The following is a 23,911-nucleotide window of genomic DNA, read 5'->3' as shown; positions in this document are numbered from 1 at the left end:
GTTAGCCAGCTCAGGAACAGGATCAATCTTCTGATCAATGACTGGAGGTTATAGCAGAGCAGAATGATCACCCGTTTCAGTCTGATCCTTGCAGTATTTTATAGTGTACCTGGTTTCAATAAAAAATCAATTGGGTATAGCCTGTTCTTGGGACAGCCTTGGGTTATTGATATCCAAAGTAAATCCAGATCAGGGAAGGTAGGAATTAAAGCCTAAACCTTCCACAAACACCGCTGCCTCTGCACTCTTCCATGCACTGATTAGACTTGTCACCTTTGTTTGTGAATCTCCTCAAGGCCTGGATCCACCTCACTTGTGCAACCTCCTCCAGTATATCCCAGACATGTTCTTCTCCTTACCAGCATGGTCTTATGTATTTATCCACCGGCATAATCCCTTCTCTTTGCTGTATGCAAGTTGCTGTTGTATTTGCTTATAAAACAACAATGACAAAACTTCAAAAGAAATTATTTGATTTCAACATGTTTTGGGATGTTCAAAGGATGCCAAAATCCTGGATAAATACAAGGTATTTTATTCGAAGATGCTAGTACAGGTACTTGAATGGCTGAGAGATGTCCATCCTCCCTGCTGCCTTGCCAACCAGATAAAAACATCATTTGCTACTTTGAATCATGGGTATTTTATTCTCTTCCACTTTGCTGCAGTAACTGAAAGCAAGAGAATGTTATTTGAAGGTAAAGCAATCCTTTACTCTCTCTTGTCATTTTAAGAAAAAAGTTAAAAAGTTTAATTGATTCAGAAGACAAGGCAGAACTAAGAAAGAACAAAATACGATACAATACAAGAACAAGCTCTTCGGCTCTCTGAGCTGACAGATTTTGCCCTTTCTTATTAAAACTGTTGTCATTCACAGGGCGGCACGGTGGCCCTATGGTTAGCACTGCAGCCTCACAGTACCAGGGACTTGGTTCGATTCCAGCCTCGGGTGAGTGTGTGGAGTTTGCACATTCTCCCTGTATCTACGTGGATTTCCTCCGGGTGCTCTGGTTTCCTCCCACAGTCCAAAGATGTGCAGGTTAGGTGGATTGGCCATGCTAAATTGCTTGCAGTATTAGGTGCATTAGTCAGAGGTAAATGGGTCTGGGTGGGTTACTCTTTGGAGGGTCGGTGTGGACTTGTTGGGCCGAAGGGCCTGTTTCCGCACTGTAGGTAATCTAATCACAGGATCTGTATCCCTCTATTCCCTTCCTAATAATGTATTCATCCAGGTGCTATTTGAATGCTGCTGTTGTGTCTGCTTCTACCACCTCCTCTGGAAATGTGGCCCAGGCACTCAACACTCTTAGAGTGAAAGACTTGCCTTGCACATCACTTTTAATCTGCCCCTCCCCACACCTTGAACCTGTGTCACCTAGTAATTGACCCTCCACCCTGGGAAAAAAACCTCACACTTGCCACGCTATCCTGCCATTCACAATTTTATAAACTTCTATTAGGTCACCTCTCAACCTCCTGCGTTCCAGTGGAAACAAACCTAGTCATTCCAACATGTCTTCATAACTAAAATCCCCCATACTGGGCAGCATCCTGGTAAACTTTTTTCTGTACCTTCTCCAAAGCATCCACCTCCTTTGGTAGTGTGGTGACCAGAAGTGTACACAATATTCTGAGTATGGCCTGACTAAAGTTCTATAAAGCTGCAGCATAATTTGTCTATCCTTATACTCAATTTTTTTCAAAGTAATGTCTCTTCCAGTGAAGGCAAGCATGTCATAGGCCTTTTTTACTACCTTATCTGCTTGTGCTGTCACCTTCAGTGATCTGTGGACCTGCAACCCAGACCCCTCTGCATATCAATATTCCTAAGGGTTCTGCCATTCACTGTAATACCTTTTAGTCATCTTCTGTTGCTTACCTTTATTGGAGCTCAAATAGAATAATAAAAGAACCCCAGGTCTCAATCTTAATTATTCATACATGTGGGAAGAAGGTGAAAGGGGAGTTACATAAGGCCAGTGCTGTGTTAACCTACTGCCTTCTGACCTATCCTAATCTTGTTCAGCTGTTGTAAATCAGCAAATGGGAAACCTATGGAGGAGACAGGATCTGTTTCAAATATATATTTCAGGTCTGAAAATATCATTGGGGCCTAAACGGAAATGTCAAACACAAATATTAATGATATTGGGTGGGGTTGTGTGGAACCAATGCCTTTCACCCATTAAAGCTGTTAGAAGTCAGACCTTTTGCTCGAAAAGGTACAGGAGGTACATTTTGAAGTTTTAGCTTGGATTTCCCTATATGCCAGGAGGGCACCTCTGGGCTTCTCATGGAAGCTTTGGACCTAACTGTAAGGATCTTTAGCACAGGACTTTCTGAGTCAATCAACATCTCTTTGTGTTTGACAAGAGAGCAAGATTATCTCAGTTTATAAAGCATTGGCTTGTCCAGGCCTGACTCTCAGTCAGGAATGAATATGGCATTAGATGGTAAAAAGAGGAAGAAAACAATTTTATGACTATGGAGTAAGGGGAAAGTTCTGATCTGTGTAATTGGAAGTGGCACTATAAAGAGGTATGTCAAGGAGTTACAGTTACAACCTTCAGCACTAATTACTTTGCCCAGTAAGAAAGCATGAACTGATGATGTGCGATTGAGGAAAGCCAGGCACCTGGGACTCAACTGAATGAACAGGCCAACTAACAGGGTATCTTCTTGACCCATTGTGAAGTAAGGGTTAGAAAATACATAGTACAGGATGAAGGAAGACAGTGGAGAGGGCAAATTCAATGTCAATTCGATGCAGAATGAGAAATAATGATAAAGAAAGGTTAGATTAAAAGAAACAAAATGAAAATATTAAGACAGAAAGAAAATGCAGGAAAAGTATTGACTTAGATTTTTAAAAAATGACCTTAGAATCTACAAAAATAATTTGGAGCCTGAAGGTTTTCAGGGAAGGATTTTTAGACTAATCACTAGAATGAGGCTATTGTTCTATAAAGAAATGTTGGGCAGCCTAGACTTGTACTTTCTGTTGTTTAGAAGATTAAGAGGTGACATGATTGAAACATAAAAGATCCTGAGGGGTCTTGACGGAGTAAATATGGAGTATATAACTAAAGGCCACTGTTGAAAAATAAGAGGTCCTCATCTAAAACAGAGATTAGGTGAGGGATTTTCTCTCAGGAGTTGTGGGTCTTTGGAACTCTTTTCTGGTGGAAGCAGAGTCCATGAATGTTTTTAAGGCAAAGGTAGATTCTTATTAAGCCGGGGGTTGGGAGTGTGTTAGGGGTAAGTCAGAAATGCAGATTTGAGATTACAACCAGATCAGCTATGATCTTAACAGGCAGAGAAGGCTTGAAGGGGCAAATGGCCTAATTCTGCCTCAAATTAATTTATTCAGATATAACTTCAGAGTTAATACTTTAGTTAATTTTCATTCTCAGTTAGGGTGATTGGCAATCATTAAATTTATCACATAATTTGAAATGGTACTTGTAATTACTCACTCTAAATACCTGCAGTGAGTTCATATTTCATCAACTCTACAACATTCGGAGCATGCCAATGGTGTAGCTGTCAACAAGATGCTGTTTTTGCACAGACTGCAGCAGAGGGACACAACATGGACAGCACTTTCTTGATATTTGTATTGAACTGTGCGATATCCCCCTCATTTGAAGTTACTGTAATGTCCATACATAAGTAATGGCGAATATTGTCACTATTGGGCTGTTATTTTGTCTCCAGAAACTGGCCCAATCCCAATAGGCTGATTCCTGGGATGAAGGAAATGGATTATCAAGAATGTCTAAACAGGTTAAGCTCTTATTAAGCCACCTCAGGCGGCTGACTGTGTGGAGTTTGCACGTTCTCCCCGTGTCTGCGTGGGTTTCCTCCGGGTGCTCCGGTTTCCTCCCACAGTCACAAAGATGTGCGGGTCAGGTGAATTGGCCATGCTAAATTGCCCGTAGTGTTAGGTGAAGGGGTAAATGTAGGAGAATGGGTCTGGGTGGGTTACGCTTCGGCGGGTCGGTGTGGACTTGTTGGGCCGAAGGGCTGTTTCCACACTGTAAGTAATCTAATCTGTAAAAAGGTTAAGCTCTTATTTATTAGGAGTTTATTAAAAACTGAGGGGTGATCCATTGATCCTGAGGGAGTTTGACAGGGTACGTGTTGAGATGTTTCCACTAGTTGGGGGTCATAGCTACAGAATAAGGGGACTCTCATTTGAAACTGAGGTGTAAAGGGATTTCTTCTCCCAGTAGGCAGTAGATATCTGGAATTCTCCATGCTAGAAAGTTGTGGATGCTAGATCGCTGAAAGCATTTAAAAAGGAGGTAGATTTTTGAAGTATCAGGGATCAAAGTCTATGAGGAACTGGCACAAAAGATGAGTTGAGGCCTGGAGCAGATTGGCCATGATCTGATGGTACAGCACAATAGGCTGTAGGGGCTGAATGGCCTACTCTTGTTTCTACTTCTTATATTCTTATGTTTATAAAGTGGCCCTAATAGGAGTATCAAAATATCATGTATATTTATTGCCATATGATAGCAGAAGAGCAATTTCCTTAAAAGTTTTTGTCATACAAGTAGAGTGCCCAATTACCAGTTGAAAAGCTGAATTGGGGTTCTGATAATACCATATATAAGCCAGTGAAATCTCTTAGTTAGGGCCATGGTGTTTTGGTACAGGAACAGTAAATAACCACACAGGGACCTGGATCAAATAAAATGCACCAGATTAAGTTATGAGGAGAGGTTATACAAATTCTCTCGAATGTAGAAGTTTAAGAAGTGATCTGATTGAAGTTTGCAAGCTATTAACCGGAAAAGACATGGCAGCGATAAACAATTCCCATTGGTTAGGGCTTCTAGAATTAGGGGCATAGTCTGAGAATTAGGGCCAGACATTCAGGAGAAATGTTAAGAAGCACTTCTACATACAAAGGGTGGTAAATGTTTGAGCTATCATCCACAAATGGCAGTGATCAATTGTCAATTTTAAATTTGAGATAGATCATGTTTTGTTAAGCAAAGGTATTAAGGAATATGGGCCGAAGGCAGGTATAGGGAATTAGGCTATAATCAGCTATGGCCTTATTGAATGGTGCAACAGGCATAAGAGACTGAATGGTCTACTCCTGTTCCTATCTGATGTAAACAGTAGAGAGTTTTTTAAAAATAACTTTAACCCTGCAAAGTGCCTTGAGACCAGAGCAGAGCTTCCTCCCCAGCTGGTCCCTGTGCTGTAGCGATGCTGCTGTTCCCTCCCCTCTCTCGGTGCAGTTTCACCGAGAGCTGATTGGAGCCAGGAGCCGCCAGATGAGTGGCGTGAGCAGGGCTGAACTCCGGAGAGGAAGAGAGGGGAGGAGAGAGAGAGAGAGCGGAGCATCATATTGACAGCGACTTGCTAGGAGAGCTCAGTGTGCAACCGCTTGCCTGTTCGGAACATTGAGAGAATGCACACATGCATTAAAAAAAATAGATTAGAAGCATTAAGCGTTGGAAGCAGAACAAATAAAACACTGCATTTCGCAACCAGTCCGTGCATTTAGAGCTGAATTATATTGAAGTTGGATTTTTTTTTGTGTAACAATACAAACTCGGGGAATGACTGAAGATGCATTTGCAAATGGTCGGATGAAACGAGCTGTGCTCGGGTGCTAGTTGGGGAGGTTTTCCATGCACATTTATTCTGTGGGAAAGATGGAATTGCATCAGGTTTCTCTGAACTATTGAGAGTTCGGGTGCTCTTTCCTCCGCCCGCTTTTAGGGACCCCCTGTGTCCCTTCACCCCGGGAAAGAGAAGGGGAACAGCAAGGGGAGAGAGAAATGGAGAGTAAGGATTAGAAAGAGTAAGGGAGAAGTTGAGGAACATTCAGAGGTAGGAGAGCAATTGCGAGAGGAGAAAGGGAGAGGGCAATGGAGAGGGAGTCAAAACAGGGTAGGGGGAAATTAACTGCTGGGGAGTGAGGGTGAATGAGAGAAGGGATGAATGAGAGAAGGGATGAGCCAGGGAGTAATGTGGGGAAGGAGGGGGAAAGGAGTGAGGGAGGACCAGGGGGTTTGGGGGAGTGAGGGAGGAGGTGAGTTAGGGGTTGGGGGTGACTGGGGGAGGAGTGAGGGAAAGGGGGCGAAGAGGGGTGTGTGATAGGGAAGGCAGTGAGGGAGAAGTAATGAGAGGGTGAGTGGAGGGAAGGGATATGAGAGGGTGAGTGGAGGGAAGGGATATGAGAGGGTGAGTGGAGGGAAGGGATATAAGGGGGTGAAATAGGAAGGGAGGGTGTGAAGAAGAGAAGGGGAAATTTGAGGGGGTGGGGAGGGGATGTAAAGGGAAGGATGTGAGGGGAAGGAGGGTAGGGGAAAGGGAGTGTGGGGAGGGAGGTGAGTGAGGGGGTGGGGGATGTGTGGGGAGGGAGGTGAGTGAGGGGGTGGGGGAGTGTGGGGAGGGAGGTGAGTGAGGGGGTGGGGGAGTGTGGGGAGGGAGGTGAGTGAGGGGGTGGGGGGAGATGTGAGTGCCTCTTCTGCTGGTTATCTGTTGTGTGTGTGTGAGTGACGTTGCCTGGAATATAAAGGTTTCTTTCCCCGCGTCTGGTCCAGTCTCTCCCTCTCCCTCTCCCTGTCGCTTTGTCTTTTTGTCTGTGTAGCTTTAGCCTGCCTGCAGTGGATTGTCAGACTGTGAGAGGGAGCTAACTCCACTCTGAGAGCAGCAGCAGGAGGAGGAGCCTTTGCTTTTTCTCCACTTCGACTGTCAGGATCTTTATTTTCACGAGGTGAGTGAGGAGGCATTGCTGCATTAACCGTTCTGTGAGTTCAGCCGCTGAATACCATATATCTGTTAGAAATGTGCGTGAAATGTTATGTGCTGTTCTACAAAAAGTGGGAGCAGTGCAAATTGCAGTTTGGCAATGACTGTCTGGGCGAAGTGTGTGTGTAATGATCCCGGGTAGCCTGCAATCTCCGGCAGGGCACAAATGCTTCATGTATTTTGCATTTCAATCGTAGAAGCAAGACGATGTGGTTTTAGACCTGCACTTTGTTTTGCGCCGAGAGCAAGCGGAGGCTTTCTCTTAAGCCTTGCTTGCACTGATCGAGCACAAAGCAGTACTTCTGTAATATATATCTTTTTCTTTGTTACTCTGCTGGAGAGGAGCACTTTGCATCTTTCCTCTCTCAGGGCGTGCTCTCCCACTTCAGTCACAGTCCTTTTGATGACTGCTGTTGGTTTTGTGATTGAATATTGAGGTAACACCTAAACCTTAGCTTGGCACCAATTAATGTTTCTGAGGTTGCTACATGCTACGCGGGGGGAGGGGAGCAGCTGCACAAAATAGTAAATTAAAGGCAAGGAAACGGCATATGAAGAGTTTGAAAATGAAATGCAACAGTGTGTGAGTGCTGTGCAGAGATTTTGTTCTCACATGATGCGAAGAGTAGCAAACGTTCAACTCTTTTCGCAAGGACACCCCAGAGCATTGGCACTCCTCCCACTGAAACTAGACATTCCCCATCCAAATACATGGTCAAGATGTCTCTCAGAATGTAGGTGAAACTTTCTGTGCCAAGGTTGGTCTCTTTCTGGGATGAAACTTTGTTTTGGCACAGGCATGGTGTATTTTAAAAATCATTACAGTACTGGCATTAATCATTGAAGCAAGTCTGGTTTGATCTAAGGTATTAAGGAAATTCTGGGATTGTCAGGGACTGTTAAATACTGATTATTGTTATTTACAATACAACACAAGTGTCAAAAAGTTTTAGTTCTGGCAACCAGTTGAATACAAATAACAAGCAACTAGTCCTGAGCTCAGCTACGAATGAGAAACAATTTTTCTTTGTAGTTTTCTGAATATTTGTGTAGCTCTCAAAAATGACTTTTTATTAAGTTTCCGTGTTCATTTTCTGCTACTGTTCTCGTTCAACTTTCAGTCTGTTTCTTTGCATTAGTATCCTGGAACACAGTTGAAATTGTAAATATTGCCAGATGAACATTTAATGTAGTCAAAGCTTTCTCAGCTGGTTCTTAGAGTCAGTTAAATGCTATTTATTGCAGGACCTGATCAAAAAAGTTATCAGATGATAGAACAAATGGAAATATTGATTTTTCCAATATGTACTTGTAATCCAAAGACTAATTATAGATCATAGAATCCTGACAGTGCAGAAAGAGGCCACTCAGCCCATCGAGTGTGCACTGATTCTCCAAAGAGCATCTGACCCCCAACCAACTCTTCTCACCCCCAACCCATACCCGTAACTCTACATGGGATTTTTACCCATGGCTAATCTACCTAATTTGCACATTCCTGTTCCCTACTGGCAATTTGGCATGTCCAGTCCACCGAACTTGCGTGTCTTTGGAGGAAACTGGAGCACCTGGCAGAAATCCATGCACACTTTCAATTCTTCTAAGAGCTTGTTGAGTTTGCAATGTGTTTTTTAGCATAGATTTTATCATGTAGAGAACAGTCTTGGGTACCAAAACTCAGAAAATATATTTTTCATTAAGAAATCTTTATGCATGTACACAGTTACTGAAGCAGTTCAGTTCTGTACAGTCTTTGCTTATTGAGAGCAAACATGCATTGGGGTTTGACTTTATGTATAGGCATTTCTTAATTATGCAAGGTACTGCTAATATGTGCGTGAGGCACCTGGAGGGCCCGATAACTGAATGGACCTTCATTAACTTCGGCAAGAAGACCTCAGATAGTGGTCTTTTCCCACTGTGCCTTGGCAGCAGTTACCTCAAGCTTTAGTGTGTCCTTCAGTAGATAGTCTTGGACCTTGGAATGTGACAGTTGGCAACACTCAGTCGAGGTCAACTCCTTGCTCTGGAAGACCAACAAGTTTTGGGCACACCAAAGAACGTCCTTCACCGAGTTGATGGCCCTCCAGGCACAGTCAATGGTTGTCTCAGTGTGCGTCCCAGGCAACAGCCTATAGAACACAAAGTCCTGCTTCACGGGGCTGCTTGGGATGAACCTTGACTAATACCACTGTGTCTCTCTCCAGACTTCTTTGGCAAAGGCACATTCCAGAAGGAGATGTGTGACAGTCTCAACCCCTCCCACAGCTGCTTCAAGGGCAGTGTAGGTAGTGCAGAGAGTCCAGGTGTACATTAAGGTTCTGACAGGTAGTGCCCTTCTCACCACTAACAAACTGACGCCTTGAATGCTTGTTAGAAAGGTCTGGTGATGAAGCATTTTGCCAAATATATTGATGAAGGAAATGGTGCAGTGCAGATATGTTAGCCCTCTCAGTTTAACACCAGCCTTGGTGAAGTTACTGGAATGCTGCCGTCATGATGACTGATGACTGAGTACAGGATGACTGAGTACATAGATGACGATGAGATAGCCAAAAACGGTTAGTGAAGAGTAGATCGTGTAGCACTAATCCTGGATCTTTTGAAGAGGTCATCATTTTGGTGGATGGGGTAACACCTATGAATATAATCTGTGCTAGAATTTATCAGGCATGTTTTTCACTGGAGATTGATGCTGGAACTAGAAGCAAGGAACTAGAGGAATGAGAGGTACCTCTTTGGCAGGAGTTAGTAGTTTGTCAGGATGGCCAGGAGCAAGCTAGTATTATTCCCCAGTGACCTGTACTGAAGCATCAGATAATAATGAGGTGGGTGAAGAAGTAGAATTGAAATTTAGCATTAGATTTTATTGTCATGTGTGCTCAAGTATAGGAATACAAGAATTCGGTGAAAACTGTGCAAAGTCAAAATAGTTGCATATCCAAGCTTTCTGAGTTAGGAGACCCATTAAATTGTGTTGACAGGAGCAGAAAGTTGCAAAGGAACATAGCTATGATAATTTGTTCGGAAAAGACTGTGCTGGTGAAGTTCAATGTGGGGAATGTAAGATTTAATCCATACTTTGGATCCAGTAAACACAAGTCAGAATATTTCCTAGAGGGAAGTAGACTAGGAGATGTGGAGGAGGAAAGGGATTTGGTAACTAACTCTGTGAATCACAGTAGACTATTGGATTAGTCTAAAAATACTGGACAGTAGTGGGCACAAATATTGGACAGGTTCGCAAATATTGGACCCAAGTTCGCAAATATTGGACAAGTTCGCAAATATAGTCCTGGTTCACAAATATGAGACAGGTTCACAAATACTGGTCAGGTACACAGAATCATCAAAAAAGGTTGAACATTGCTCTTTATCTTAATGGGTTACAATGGTTTGGAAGCTATGTTGCAATTAAATTGACCTTGGAGATTTCACTTGGTGTACTGTATTCGTAATTGGTTGCTGTACCTCAGGAGGGATATTTAAGCCTTAAGAGTGCATGCACCATAGACTCAGCAGAATGTTACTAAACTGAAGGGGTTAGTAACATTTCAGTATTGTAGAATTCAGTACTGTAAATCCTGAGAAGGGGCAATTCAAAACAAGGGGCACAAATTAAAATGTAGATCCAGCTCATATTGGAGTGAAATTGAGGAAGCATTTGTCATGCACAGTAGAGAAGGAAGTGACAACTCTCTCCCCAGAAGAAACAAACTTCTGGGTTAATTTAACATTTCAATTATAAATTTTAAAATTTATAAGGGATAAATTCAAGGGATAAGTAGCAAAAATTAAAAAGCTGGAGTTGAAGTACAGATTAACTATGTTTTTTTTAAAAAAAGGCTTGAAGTGGCTTTTTCCTGCTGCTATCTTTCTCCATCCACAACGACAAATCATGTCCTGAACCCTACTTTGCCAACATGAAGTTGGTATGGGAGTATGTAAAACAATGAGAGCTTATTCACTATTGACCATCATTTGTATAGATTCATTTTCTAACTATGAATTGATTAACAAAATATTTCAGTAGGCTGCAGCAATGGAGATTTCTGTATTGGACTTTCATTTCCATTCCTTACCTTCTATACTTCAAGATATATAATGTACCAAAATTCATAGAGCACTACTCCCAAGTAAGGGGCAATGATCTCTTGATTCTGGTTGAAATTGCTATAGCTTTGATGGTTATTTTAACTGTTTTGTTTATTTTGGCATCAGGCTTTTGTTCAATACTGAATGTACCAAATCACCAACAGAATGGGACATTTTTACTGAGGTTTAATAAGTAAATAAATACATAAGGACACTGTGATCTAGTGATTTTTGCACCTCATTTACCACTCTCTTACACTTGGCATAAAGTTAAAGAAAGAAAGTTCTCATAACAGCATCAGTGATATCTGACTTCGTTGTCTCTAATACTGAAAATTCATCCTTATTAAGTCATTTACAAATTTACTAATCGTTGCTTATGGGTACTACTTGGCTAAAACAAATTACAGACATTGTTAATTGATTCATCCACTCACCCATGTAATTTATGTTATGTATCTGTGGTAATTGTATTTCACTGACATGAAAACTAAATATTTGATGTTCAGTACATTGTAAAATGTGGGACTGGACATATTGCACATAAAACGTTTTAAACATGCAACAATATAGAGAAAACCTTTGTACTATTGGAAAACAAAGCTTAAGAGATCTTTGTTATTTGGTACCAATTGTGAGATTAATTCTTGTCTTGTGATCCAGCTGCCTATTTGCTAAATAATGTTCAATTGTGCTGAAGTCAAGGTTATCCCTTGTTGGGGAAGGCTGCTTGTTTCTGCTTAAGCATCACTTTATTGCGTGAAACTTTTGCTATCTCGGAACTTGGAATCATTAATGTTTGTAAGGCGAGAGGTAATGAATCTCTGTGGTATTTGTTACTGTTGACTACTCCATCTTGCTTCAATACAGAATTGATAGGCTGAAATATGTGTAATATGACTCTATGATTTATTGCATCTAATTCACCTTTGTGATGCCGCTCCTGCATGGTTTGATCCCTATCTGTCAATTGTATAGAACTCATCTTTTAAAGTGATTTCTTCTCCCATCTAATGTGGCCACTTTAAGAGCACCTCATAGGCTATATTTATCCTTTCCAGGCTTTATCTACAGTTGATATTCATTAATGTGGGTTTGGTTGCTACCTGTGTGCTGATGACACTCATCCTTACATCTCCATGAGCTTATACAAATCCATACCATCAATTTATGGTCATATTCCTCATCTAACATAAATGGTAGATGAATTAGACCTATGCAACACCATATTGCCAATACAAAACTATCCTACTTGATCCTGTCAATAATCCTAGCCTCCAATTCAAACTCCTTATTGAGCAGTTCATTTTTGCTAAACTCAGGTCCTTATCTGGCTGAGCTGGGGGGTCCTTTTTTTTTTATCCAAACAGATCAATTTCCAGTTCTGCCATATTGCAAATCATAGTCCCTCCACTGATGAAATTCATATATCTTACTATATTCTTACTGATTTTCCAAGCATGCTGTATTTAAATCCAGTCTCAACCAAAACTGTCTTGACTAGGATAAATAGGCAAAGTCTTTTCCCTGAGGTTGGGGAGTCCAGAACTAGAGGGCATAGGTTTAGGGTGAGAGGGGAAAGATATAAAAGAGACCTAAGGGGCAACTTTTTCTTGCAGAGGGTGGTACGTGTATGGAATGAGCTGCCAGAGGATGTAGTGGAGGCTGGTACAATTGCAACATTTAAGAGACATTTGGATAGGTATATGAATAGGAAGGGTTTGGAGGGATATGGGCTGGGTGCTGGCAGATGGGACTAGATTGGGTTGGGATATCTGGTCGGCATGGACGGGTTGGACCGAAGGGTCTGTTTCCATGCTGTACATGTCTATGACTGTTGGCTGCTCAAGAGTTCAGTGATTCCACCTGTCTTCTCACATTCAGCAACCCCTGCACCTTAGACAAAGGGAAGCCAAGAAGGAAAGAAACATCTTGAGAGGCAGGGACAAAAAAAACCAGAAACAAAGAAATAAGGAAATGTCATGAGACCCCAGGGGCTATACAAAACAGCAGATTACTGTTCAACTGAGTGTCTAGGAAATAATATATTTGCCACTTTACTGTATTTTCTTCTGTTTGTTTGCTGACTAATGCAGCATTTCTGTAGCTGTAGACTAACAAAGATCTTCTGTAATAAGATGGTTAGCACTGCTGCCTCACAGCGCCAGAGACCTGGGTTCAATTCCCGCCTCAGGTGACTGTCTGTGTGGAGTTTGCACGTTCTCCCCGTGTCTGCATGGGTTTCCTCCGGGTGCTCCGGTTTCCTCCCACAGTCCAAAGATGTGCAGGTCAGGTGAATTGGCCATACTAAAATTGCCTGTAGTGTTAGGTAAAGGGTAAATGTAAATGTAGGAGTAGGGGTATGAATGGGTTGCACTTCAGTGGGTCGGTGTGGACTTGTTGGGCCGAAGGGCCTGTTTCCACACTGTAATGTAATCTAATCTAAAAGCAAAAACAGGAAAACAAAAGAAAATATCATTTAAAAAAAAAGTGGGCGGCACGGTGGCACAGTGGTTAGCACTGCTGCCTCACAGCGCCGGAGACCCGGGTTCAATTCCCGCCTCAGGCGACTGACTGTGTGGAGTTTGCACGTTCTCCCCATGTCTGTGTGGGTTTCCTCCGGGTGCTCCGGTTTCCTCCCACAGTCCAAAGATGTGCAGGTCAGGTGAATTGGCCATGCTAAATTGCCCATAATGTTAGGTAAGTGGTAAATGTAGGGGTATGGGTGGGTTGCGCTTCGGTGGGTCGGTGTGGACTTGTTGGGCCGAAGGGCCTGTTTCCACACTGTAATGTAATCTAATCTAAATCTAAAATCTAATCTAAAAGAGCACTGTTTTCTTTTGGGTATCTAATGCTTTCTTTCAGCTGTTTGGACGGGGCGGGGGGAGGGGGGGGGAATGGTGCCTGGAAACTGCATTGCACTCAGATTCAGGAGCTATGCTAGCAGTGACAAAACCACACCACAAATACAGTTCAGAAGGAATGTATACAATTGGTGACATTTTCCACCTGCTCTTGAGAGAATCTAGTGGAGGGGGCAGTTGCTGGGAATGGGCAGCCACCCGGAATTTCAGTGCTCAGCTAGGAAGAGCACTCCTGCTGTTCAGATTCCGGCAAGTAAAATATTTTTGGTGGCACTTTCCTGTTGGCCCATTAAGGACCTCTGCTTTGCTTTTAGATCTTAAGTATAGTGCTCTAATGAGTTTGTAATGGGCATTAAGAGAAGCCTTGGGCCTACACTATATTCGGACAATTGCCCTCATCAGCCATTGTTGGAATCAACCTATTTGGCATGTGATGGGCTACCACTAAGGTTTGAGTGTGTGCACACCACGATCTATTCAGGTCTTCACTGTCCATTTTAAAGGCTGGGCATTTTTATATCTTCACAGAGAAAAATAGAAAATCGTTGGCCTATTTTTGTGCGCACGTATCTTTATGTTCTCTCTCTTCCTTTGGTTTTCTTTTTGTTCCATCATTTTTCTTCATTCCTGTTTTTCTCTCTCTCTCTCACACACAGTTTTCCTTTTTGTTAATTCACATCCCTATTCATGACAATCCTAATCTTTTTCCACTTGTTCTCTCTTTCAGTCCTTATCTCCTGTTTTGTCTTCATTTTCTGTTATTATCTCACACTGTTCAGTTTTCACCTTCCTCTTGGCCTTTGTTTAAACTCTGCTTTTTGATCTCTTTCTCAACGTTTCCGACTCTCGTTTGTCACTGGTATTTCTTGCCTTTTTTCTCTTTGTCATGCTTTTTCCTGTATCCATTCGCAGTTCTTTTTCAATCCTTTTTCTTCCAACTCCTACTTCATGTACCTTTTGCTCCACCTCAGTGTTTGTTTAAATTTCTGTCTGCTTTTCTCTCTTTTGTGTTTTTCATCTCTGCATTCTCTCTGTTCTCTTTGATTCCTTTTTACCATATACTTTCTTTCTCTCAACCTCCATATTTCTCTTTCTTTCCTCCTTGTTTTCTACGCTCTAACGTAAACTATCGTTCTATATTTCTCTGATCCTAATTTGGTGTTTTTGTTTTGGTTTCCCAGCTTTTCTGAGACATTTGGGCTGGATTTGCTCTTCGCTGTAACTGATGCAAATCAAAAACCAATTTAGTACTCGAGTTGCTTGTCCCTTGTGGAAAGATTTTACGCTCATATTGAGCTGGATTACTGGAGCACGATTCAGGCTACAGTTATGCATTGCATTGTCAGCCTCCAGTACAAGTGCTTTGTGGAATGTTTTGCTCTCGCTGTTGGCAGTGGTCAGATTTGTGAGACATCAATCTTTGTAACAGTGCATTTGGACTTGTCAGTGACTCCAATGGTAATTATGTAATCCTTTTAACTGGGTAAATCACCCCAAAGTGATCCATAGAAACATCAAACAACAGAAAAAAAGCATGGAGCCACAAAAGGAGACATTGAGGTTGGTGTCTAATAGCTTGGTTAAAGAGGTAGATTTTAAGGAGCAGCTTGAAGGAAGGAAATGGAGGCAGTGAGGTTTAGGGAGGGTATTCTAGAGCTGAATGTCTAGCCATTTCATTGTATTGTTCCCAGTGGTGGAGTAATTATATTCAGCGATGCTCAAGGGGCCAAAGTTAGATGAGTACAGACATCTTGAAGAATCGGGATCCTGTCAGGGATTCAAAAGACAGGGAATAGGTGAAAGGTTTGAAATCAGAGTAATTTGTTCCAGTCAGAGTCATAGAGTCAAACAGCACTGAACCAGACTCTTCAGTCCAACCAGTCCATGCCAACCATGTTCCCAAACTGAACAAGCCCCACCAGCCTGCGCCGGTTCCATGTCCCTCCAAATCTTTCCTATTCATGTACTTCTAAATGTAAGTCTACCTCCATCCACCACTTCATCTGGAAGTTCATTCCACACACAAACCACTTTGTGTAAAAGAAGTTGCCTTTATGCCCTTTTTAAATCTTTCTCCTCTCACCTTAAAAATACACCATCTAGTCTTGAAATCCTCCATCCTAGGGAGAAGTCACCTGCCTTTCACCTTATCTGTACTCATAATGGCTTTATAAATCTCAATAAGGTCACCTCTCAACGTGTGATGATCCAGTGAAAAAGGTCCCAGCCTATCCAACCTCCTCATGAATAATACAGTGAAGTAGGCACAATTGAGTATATTTTGAATATGTTGCAATTGGTGGGCTCAATACAGAAAATTGAGCCTGACAGTGATCTAATGACCCTAATGTTTGTTGTAGGGTCATAAAGACTACAAGTCATACCTCTCCCTGGGCCCTGAATTCAAGTAAGCATCTTTAAATCTGTGTTACAGAATTGTCTGAGTTCAAAACTGAATTATGGGCTCATCTCCATCTACTAGTTTAATCATTAATTTTACAGACGTTTTTGGGTAAAGCAAATGTTACCTTTTCCCCTCAGATTGTGACACAAGATCGAGTGTCTGGTTTAGGTATGTAAGGTTATAAAGCACCTAGAGTGCTGGGAACGCATCCAAAATTCTCTGACAAAACAGCAGACCGACTGGTGATTTATAGCATTTCTGCAGATACTGGAGCAGTCTGGAATTGCATTTGCCGGGTGGCATGATGGCACAGTGGTTAGCACTGCTGCCTCACAAGTGCCAGAGACCCGGGTTCAATTCCCGCCTCAGGCAACTGTCTGTGTTGAGTTTGTACATTCTCCCCGTGTCTGCATGGGTTTCCTCCGGGTGCTCCGGTTTCTCCCCACAGTCCAAAAATGTGCAGGTTAGGTGAATTGGCTGTGCTAAATTGCCCGTAGTGTTAGGTGTAGGGGTAAATGTAGGGGAAAGGGTCTGATGGGTTCCTCTTCAGAGGGTCGGTGTGGACTTGTTGGGCCGAAGGGCCTGTTTCCACACTGTAAGTAATCTAATCTAATCAGAAATATTATCTCAAGGCTTTTCACAAAAAGGATGAGGCATGAACCCAGAAGTAAAAGTTTCTTTTTAAATATAGTCATTCTATGACTCTATATGGGCATCTCTGTCACATCAATGCCAAGATCACTGGCAAGCCCAGCTTTTGTTGTCCATTCTTAATTGTCCTTGCAGAGGTCATGGTGAGTCGCCATTTTGAATCGCTGCAGTCTTTCTAGTCTTGATTCATCCTACAGAAAAGAGCGGCACTGAAAGAACAGCAGTGTAGTTCCACATCTGGATGGTGTGTGACTTGGGGGGAAATCGCATGTGATGATTTGTTCCGTGCTGCTTTTGTCCTTCGATGTGGTGGAGGTCATGGGTTTGGGAAGTACTGTCGCAGGAGGAGCCTTGGTGTTTACTGCAGTGCAATTATTAGATGTTTCATACTGCTCATCAGAAGTGGTAGGGTGAACGGAATGCATAAGGTAGTGGATGTGGTGCTGATTGAGCAGCTGCCTTGTTCTGGATTGTGTCAAATTTTTTGAGTATTGTTGGAGCTGCTGTCATCCTGCCAAGTAGGGAGTATTTCATTAAAATTCCTGATTTTAGCTTTTTAGATGGAAGATATAGGAACGTGGGAGTAGGGGAAGTCCACTCTCTCTCTGATTGAACAATCCTTTTTGTCCCCATCATCTTCATAACCCTGTACACCACAGGCAAATGGAAATATATCAATGTTAAACATACTCAAAAACTGAGACTCCACAGCCTCCTGTAGTGGAGAATTCCAAAGATTCAAAACCCTCTGAATAAAATTTCTTCTCAACATGAACTTGTGTAGCATCTCATTTGTTTTTAAAGTTGTGTTCCTGGCTCTGGACTCCCCAACCAGGGGAAGCATTACCTGAATCTATCCTGTCTCTCCCTTTTGTAGGTTTCCCTTAAGCATTTTGTGGGTTTCAGTTAGATGACCTCTCATTCTTCAAAACTGTCGACAATACAGGCCTAGTTTGTTCAATCTCTCTTTTTAAGGGACAATGTCAGTATCCCAGGAACCAGTCTGATGAGCCATCACTGAACCAGCTTTGGGTTGTCATCACATGAGAGGTTCATTGCTCACGTATCCACAATATTATTATGGTTGATCCAGTTCAGTTCCTGGTCAATGCGAACCCCAAGGATGTTGGTGGTTTGAGACTGAGCGACAGCTGTGGAGATTACAGGATGATTTGACAGAGTTGTTCAAAATGAAGAAGGGAGTGGACACAAAAGAGAGAAGGGACATAAATATAAAATTAGAGATTTTGGACGTAGCAGAAATGTTTTGAGATCGGGTCTATAAGGCTGTGGAATAACTGTTGGATTAAGAAGATGAACAGATGCATGTTTGTACTTAAGAATGGGTGGCTAAGTGTTTGAAAGAAGATGAAGGGATATAGGAAAGGTTTGGAAATTTTGGATTCAGGCTTTCATTTGTGTGGAGAGTAGGCATGAGCAACATTCACTCAAATTTACTTTTAGTGTTTGTGGTAGATTTATTTAAGTGCATGGTTCCTTCAAAGTTTTGTGTGGTTACACATCTGAAAGGACCAACTTTCCTGTGGGTGAGGAATATAAGAATCACTGGAGCACCATCATAAACTCCAAACGATTTAATTCCATGGAGTAACTTTCACATAATTCCATATGATCCTGGCAGAAAGATAATACAGTATTTCTGAAATTGTTGCATTCCGTCAGTACTGCATTGAAATATAAAGCAGATCATATGCTTAAACTCTGGAGTGGTACTTAGAATTTATGTAAATTAGGACCCAATATCACTGAGCCTCACTTATAGTGTGAGAATTCAAATAGAAATGATTTACATTTCTGTAGCACTTTTAGTACTGTTAAATATCCACAAGGTGCTTAAAAGAAATGTATTCAAAGAAAATTCAACATTGAGCCACTCAGGATATATTCGGGACAGGTGGCCAAAAATGCAGTCAAAGGAGTAGGTTTTAAGGAGGATCTTAAAGCAGGAGAGAGGGAGAGATTCATCAGAATTGTCCTGGAGTGACAAATATCAGTTACAAATTGGAGAGGTTCAGGCTGTCTTCTTTGGAGAAGAGCAGCTTGAGAGGAGACTTGATAGATAAATTGCAACGAGTCAAATTTAAGTAACTCAAAACTCTAATTTTGACAAAGTTGTCAGTTGCTCCCAGTCTGATGCCTGTGATAAGGAAAAGATACCTCTGGTACCTATGAATTAGCTGACCTTGTTGACAACCAACTGGATTGGAGTTACGCTGTGCTAGAGAGTGAAATCACGGTCAAGGTTGTACCATTTGGCTCCAAATAACGTTATTAATCCATATGAAACCGGACTTGTTCATGCCGTTTTACTAGATTGCTCTTTAATATTTGTAGATGAAAGCATACAATGGTGTACAGTGAAGGTAGGACTGTATCATTGCTGTGTTCTGCACCGACCTGGATGGCACTTAAAAGTTGCTGAAGAGATGCTCCTGGATTTTGTACTGCAGCACAAAAACACAAGAAACATGGATGACACAGCGACTTGTCTGAAGACAGCATGCAAAGCAGAATAAGATTCTGTTTTCCTGCTAACTCCTAACCTTTTTTAATGCCTTTTACTAGACAAGGTCAGGTGATGTTAAGGCGTAGTTCATATACCCACAGCATCAATGTATCTTTTGGTTTTCTTTTTGACATAGAGCACACTTGAAGGCTATTCAAGCCATGCAGGGGCTTTCCTGTGATCTCAAAGTTCCGTTCCTCATGGAATTTTGGGAAGTTAGGGAGGAAGTTCCTGGATTTTGATCCCGTAACATTGAAGGGACAGTAATATATTTCCAAGTCAGGACAGTGAGTGGGTTGGAAGAGAACTTGTGAGTGGGCGATGTCCCCATGTATCTGCTACCTTTGCCCTTGTGATTGTTAGAGGTCATGGGTTTGGAAGGTGCTACCTGAGGACTCTTAGGTGAATTTCTGCAGAAACACATACATTGTACACACCCCTGCTACTGTGTGTTGGTAGTGAAGAGAATGAATGTTGAAGGTGCTAGATGGGGTGCCCATTAAGTGGACTGCTTTGTTCTGGATAGTGTTAAGCTTTATGAGTGTTCTTGGAGCTGCACCCAACCAGACAAGTGGGTAACATTTCATCACACTCCTTACTTGTACCTTGTTGATGGGGGACAGACTTAGGGGAGTCAGGAAGTGAGATACCCGCTGCAGTATTGCTAGCCTCTGACCTTCTGTTGTGGGTATATGATTGGTTCAGTTCAGTTTCTGGGTAATGGTAACCCACAGGATGTTGGTAGTATGGGATTCAGCAATGGTATTACGACACAGTGGTGAACCCTTCTGTTAATTAAACCAAATATCGCCTTGTAATCTGTTAAAATATGAATGACAGAGAACTCCCAAATTCCTCTATTTAAAGAAAATAATACCAATTTATTCTTTAACTCTAAAAGTGAACATTAAATAACAATTATTCACAACTCTAAGGGCCCCCTTTCTCTTAACTGTTTATTATCTGCCTCCAACACTATGACAGTATACAGTTCCAATAAAACACTAACTAAAATTACATCAACTTAATTTCAAAACCATACAGCGTCTGTTGTCTTTGGTGTCTTTCTTCTTTCGGCTAAAGATCTCCCTGGGTCGTCGTCTTTCTTTTACCGCGAATATGTTTCGTATGAAAAGGTACCTTTGATAGAGAGTGTTTCAATATCTTGGGTCTTTCTCAATCTCAGTTACTCTGTCTGATTTTTAAAATGCCTGTCTTTTTTTATACCCCCAACATCGGATCGTCTCATTGGTTTGAGGTTGACAAAACAATAAATTCAAACTTGGTTGGGTTTTAGTGTCCTGAGGCATAATTTAAACTGGTTAAATTCGAATTGTTGTCAAAACAGAAACCAACTCAGGTATCCATTTCACAGCCAAATGTTACACATTTTCAATTTTCCAATACAATCTGAGTCTGCTAGCTACTCATATACACAGGTGCTTGTAATCTCTCAGTGCAGAACAGCATTCACCATCTCTTAAGAGGTACAGTACATGCCTTCAAATTTATAACAAATGGTAATGCCATTGACTGTCAAGGGGCGATGGTTGAATTCTCTCTTGAAGGTGGTTATTGATTGGCACTTTCATGGTGTGAATATTATTTGTCACTTGCCAGCACAATCCAAGATGGAGTATACATCTTGCTGCATTTGGATGTGGACTGCTAATTGTGCAATCATCAGCAAACATTTCCACTTCTGACCTTATGATGGAGGAGCAATCATTGAAGCAAACTATTGATGTTTTGAGATCTCGGAACAGAGGTAGGCCATTCGTTCACCCCGAGTTTTCTTTCCCTTTATATTGTAAATGATCTACATATTTATCCACCTATGAGCCATGTCCCTTAATATTCCTGATCAATAAAAACTTATTGATTTAAATTTTGATAATTTAGTTGACCCACAGCATTCACAACGTTCTGTCTGATTGAGTTTCAGATTTGAGCCACACCTTGTGTAAATATGTACTTCTTGATTTCACTATTGAATTACTTAACTCATGTTACAACTCCAGGAGTCTACAATTTAGGAACACTCATAACGTGTCAACATGATCCCATCCAGGGATGTGATTTTAAATATCCGACATTTGAACATTTCCTGTATTAATGAATAACTACTTTATGTTGCATTGTGTTCCGACTTAGGTGCAAATAGACTTGCGGATGAACTCCAGAATGAAACCCATTTGTAACCTGTGGACCTATGTATTTTGATCTCTTGCGCTCATGGAAGTGGTTTCTCAGTCTCTACCCTGTTGAATCGATTTATTATTTTGAAGTTTCCTAATCGAAGGGCTCATGCTCGAAACGTCGATTCTCCTGCTCCTTGGATGCTGCCTGACCTGCTGCGCTTTTCCAGCAACACATTTTCAGCTCTAATCTAAGAACATGACTACCATAAATATTTTTTTCTCTTTTCTGGGTGTTATTGCAATCCAGTTACAAACACCACTTTTTAAAAATTTACTTTGTGTTTTCTCCTACTCCTGGGTAATTGGCTTTCCCTGGTGACCTGGTACCTTCCAACATTGCTGGGAATTACAAGGTATATTGTTACTTACTGTTTTTTTTGATGGTTGCAGTCTTTCATGCTGTTACAACTGTCATAGGTCTTTGGTGAATATTCTCAAGGGCGTTACGCCACCAGTCACTCCTTTAATTTGACCTTGCATTTTGTGAAATTGTTTGTGTAATGTGATCTTGCAACTCCTGAATTTGCTTGAGTTTTGCAACCATGCTTCCCTTTCAGCAGTCAGTCCTGTAATGTGACATTACAATCCCTATAATTAGTACTATAATGTGACCTTGTAACCCCAGCAGTCAGTCTTGTAATATGACCTTGTACTCCCCTACAATCATTGCTGTAGTGTAGCATTGCATCCCTGGAGTCAGGCCTTCATGTAATCACACACTCCTGCTGTCAGTCTGTAATGTGACCTTGCACCCTTGTAGTCAGAGTCATAAAGACGTACAGCACGGAAACAAACCTTTTGGTCTGACTCGTCCATGCCAACCAGATATCCTAAATTTATCTAGTCCCATTTGCCAGCACTTGGCCCATGTCCCTTCCTATTCATATATCCATCCAGATATCTTTTAAATGTTGTAATTGTAGCAGCCTCCACAATTTATCTGGCAGCTCATTCCAGACATGCACCACCCTGTGCGTGAAACGGTTGCCCCTTAGGTGCCTTTTATATCTTCCCCCTCTCACCTTAAACCTATGCCCTCTAGTTCTGGACTCCCTCACCCCAGGGAACAGATCTTGTCTATTTCCCCTATCCAGACACCTCATGATTTTATAAACCTCTATAAAGATCACCCCAACGCTCCAGGAAAACAGCTCTAGCCTGTTCAGCCTCTCCCCATAGCTCAAACCTTCCAACCCTAGCAACATCCTTGTAAATCTTTTCTGAACCCTTTCTAGTTTCATAATGTCCTTTCTATAACCAGGGGACCAGAGTTGCACAAAATATTCCAAAAGTCAGTTCTGTAGTACAGCATTGCAACCCTTGCAGTCAGTCTTGTGACATTTTAACCCTGGTAGTCTGTCCTGTAATGTGATTTCACATTCGTGCAGTCAGTCTTGTAATGTAACATTGAGACCCCAAAACAGGACCTAATAGGCAATCTGTCCTTTGAGTCAACTAGTTCCTGCTTGGGGAAGGAAGATAGAAGATAGTTGGCATTTCTATCTGGATTTCTATGTTAGAAAGTTAGCTCATGGAGATGAGCTTTGGGAAGGGAGAAGATGGTAGAAAACCATTTTAGTATTAGTTTACATGGTTCCCAAGGTAACCCTGAAATTCTAGACAAAGATCAGGTGCAGCCCTGTGAGAGGCAGAGAGCAGGAGATAGAGGCAGCCAGTCCTAGCCCTGAAGCAGAGAGAGAATGTTGGTTTTATTGTTCGTTGTGCAGACTGTGGCTGTGAGCTAATGCTCAGGTGGAAGGGACAGAATCTGTGAGGATTCTGGAATTAGAAGTTAACCAACTGGCAAAGGAAAAAGGAAGTAGGCCATTGGGGATAGAGAATTAATTTGGACAGGATCTGGGAAAATAAAATGTAAAGTTAAGGGATGGTGTAAAATATAATGGTGGCGTGTGATTGTTAGTCATTTTAAAGGTCCTATAGGGAATCTTTCCTCCGTTTAAAGTATAAAATTCCTATTAACGAGTGTTACTTTTGATTTGTTTGTTGTAGTAAAAGTCTTAAAACTTGAACTCTTGTTCTGTGATCCTTTAAGTCATTGGAAATTCAAATATATTGTTGTGGTTCTGTTCGCCGAGCTGGGAATTTGTGTTGCAGATGTTTCATCCCCTGTCTAGGTGACATTCTCGGTGCTTGGGAGCCTCCTGTGAAGCGCTTCTGTGATCTTTCCTCAGGCATTTATAGTGATTACTATAGTGATCACTATAAATGCCGGAGGAAACATCACAGAAGCGCTTCACAGGAGGCTCCCAAGCACTGAGAATGTCACCTAGACAGGGGACGAAACGTCTGCAACACAAATTCCCAGCTCGGCGAACAGAACCACAACAACGAGCACCCGAGCTACAAATCTTCTCACAAACTTTGAATT

The 23,911-nt window shown here is 41.8% G+C and overlaps 1 protein-coding gene across 2 annotated transcripts in view; it reads left to right on the top strand.

Annotated features, from left to right (window-relative positions):
* Positions 1-6,590: 6,590 nt before the first annotated feature.
* The window catches only part of elovl5 (ELOVL fatty acid elongase 5), a 98,660-nt gene continuing 81,339 nt past the window's right edge, over positions 6,591-23,911 (top strand). The window contains exon 1 of one of the 2 annotated variants that reach the window (XM_043679614.2): positions 6,591-6,745. The gene's annotated coding sequence lies outside the window, so the exon portion shown is untranslated. Of the gene's footprint in view, positions 6,746-21,068; positions 21,090-23,911 lie in introns of those variants that run through there. The other variant, XM_087978413.1, reaches the window with a different exon arrangement.

The sequence above is a fragment of the Chiloscyllium plagiosum genome, unplaced genomic scaffold (genome assembly GCF_037043375.1).
Source record: "Chiloscyllium plagiosum isolate Xiang-an unplaced genomic scaffold, Cpla_swu_hap1 HiC_scaffold_3, whole genome shotgun sequence".
Lineage (NCBI taxonomy): Eukaryota > Metazoa > Chordata > Chondrichthyes > Orectolobiformes > Hemiscylliidae > Chiloscyllium > Chiloscyllium plagiosum.
Note: the sequence above shows the minus strand (reverse complement) of the source record. Positions and strands in the feature narration are given on the sequence as shown.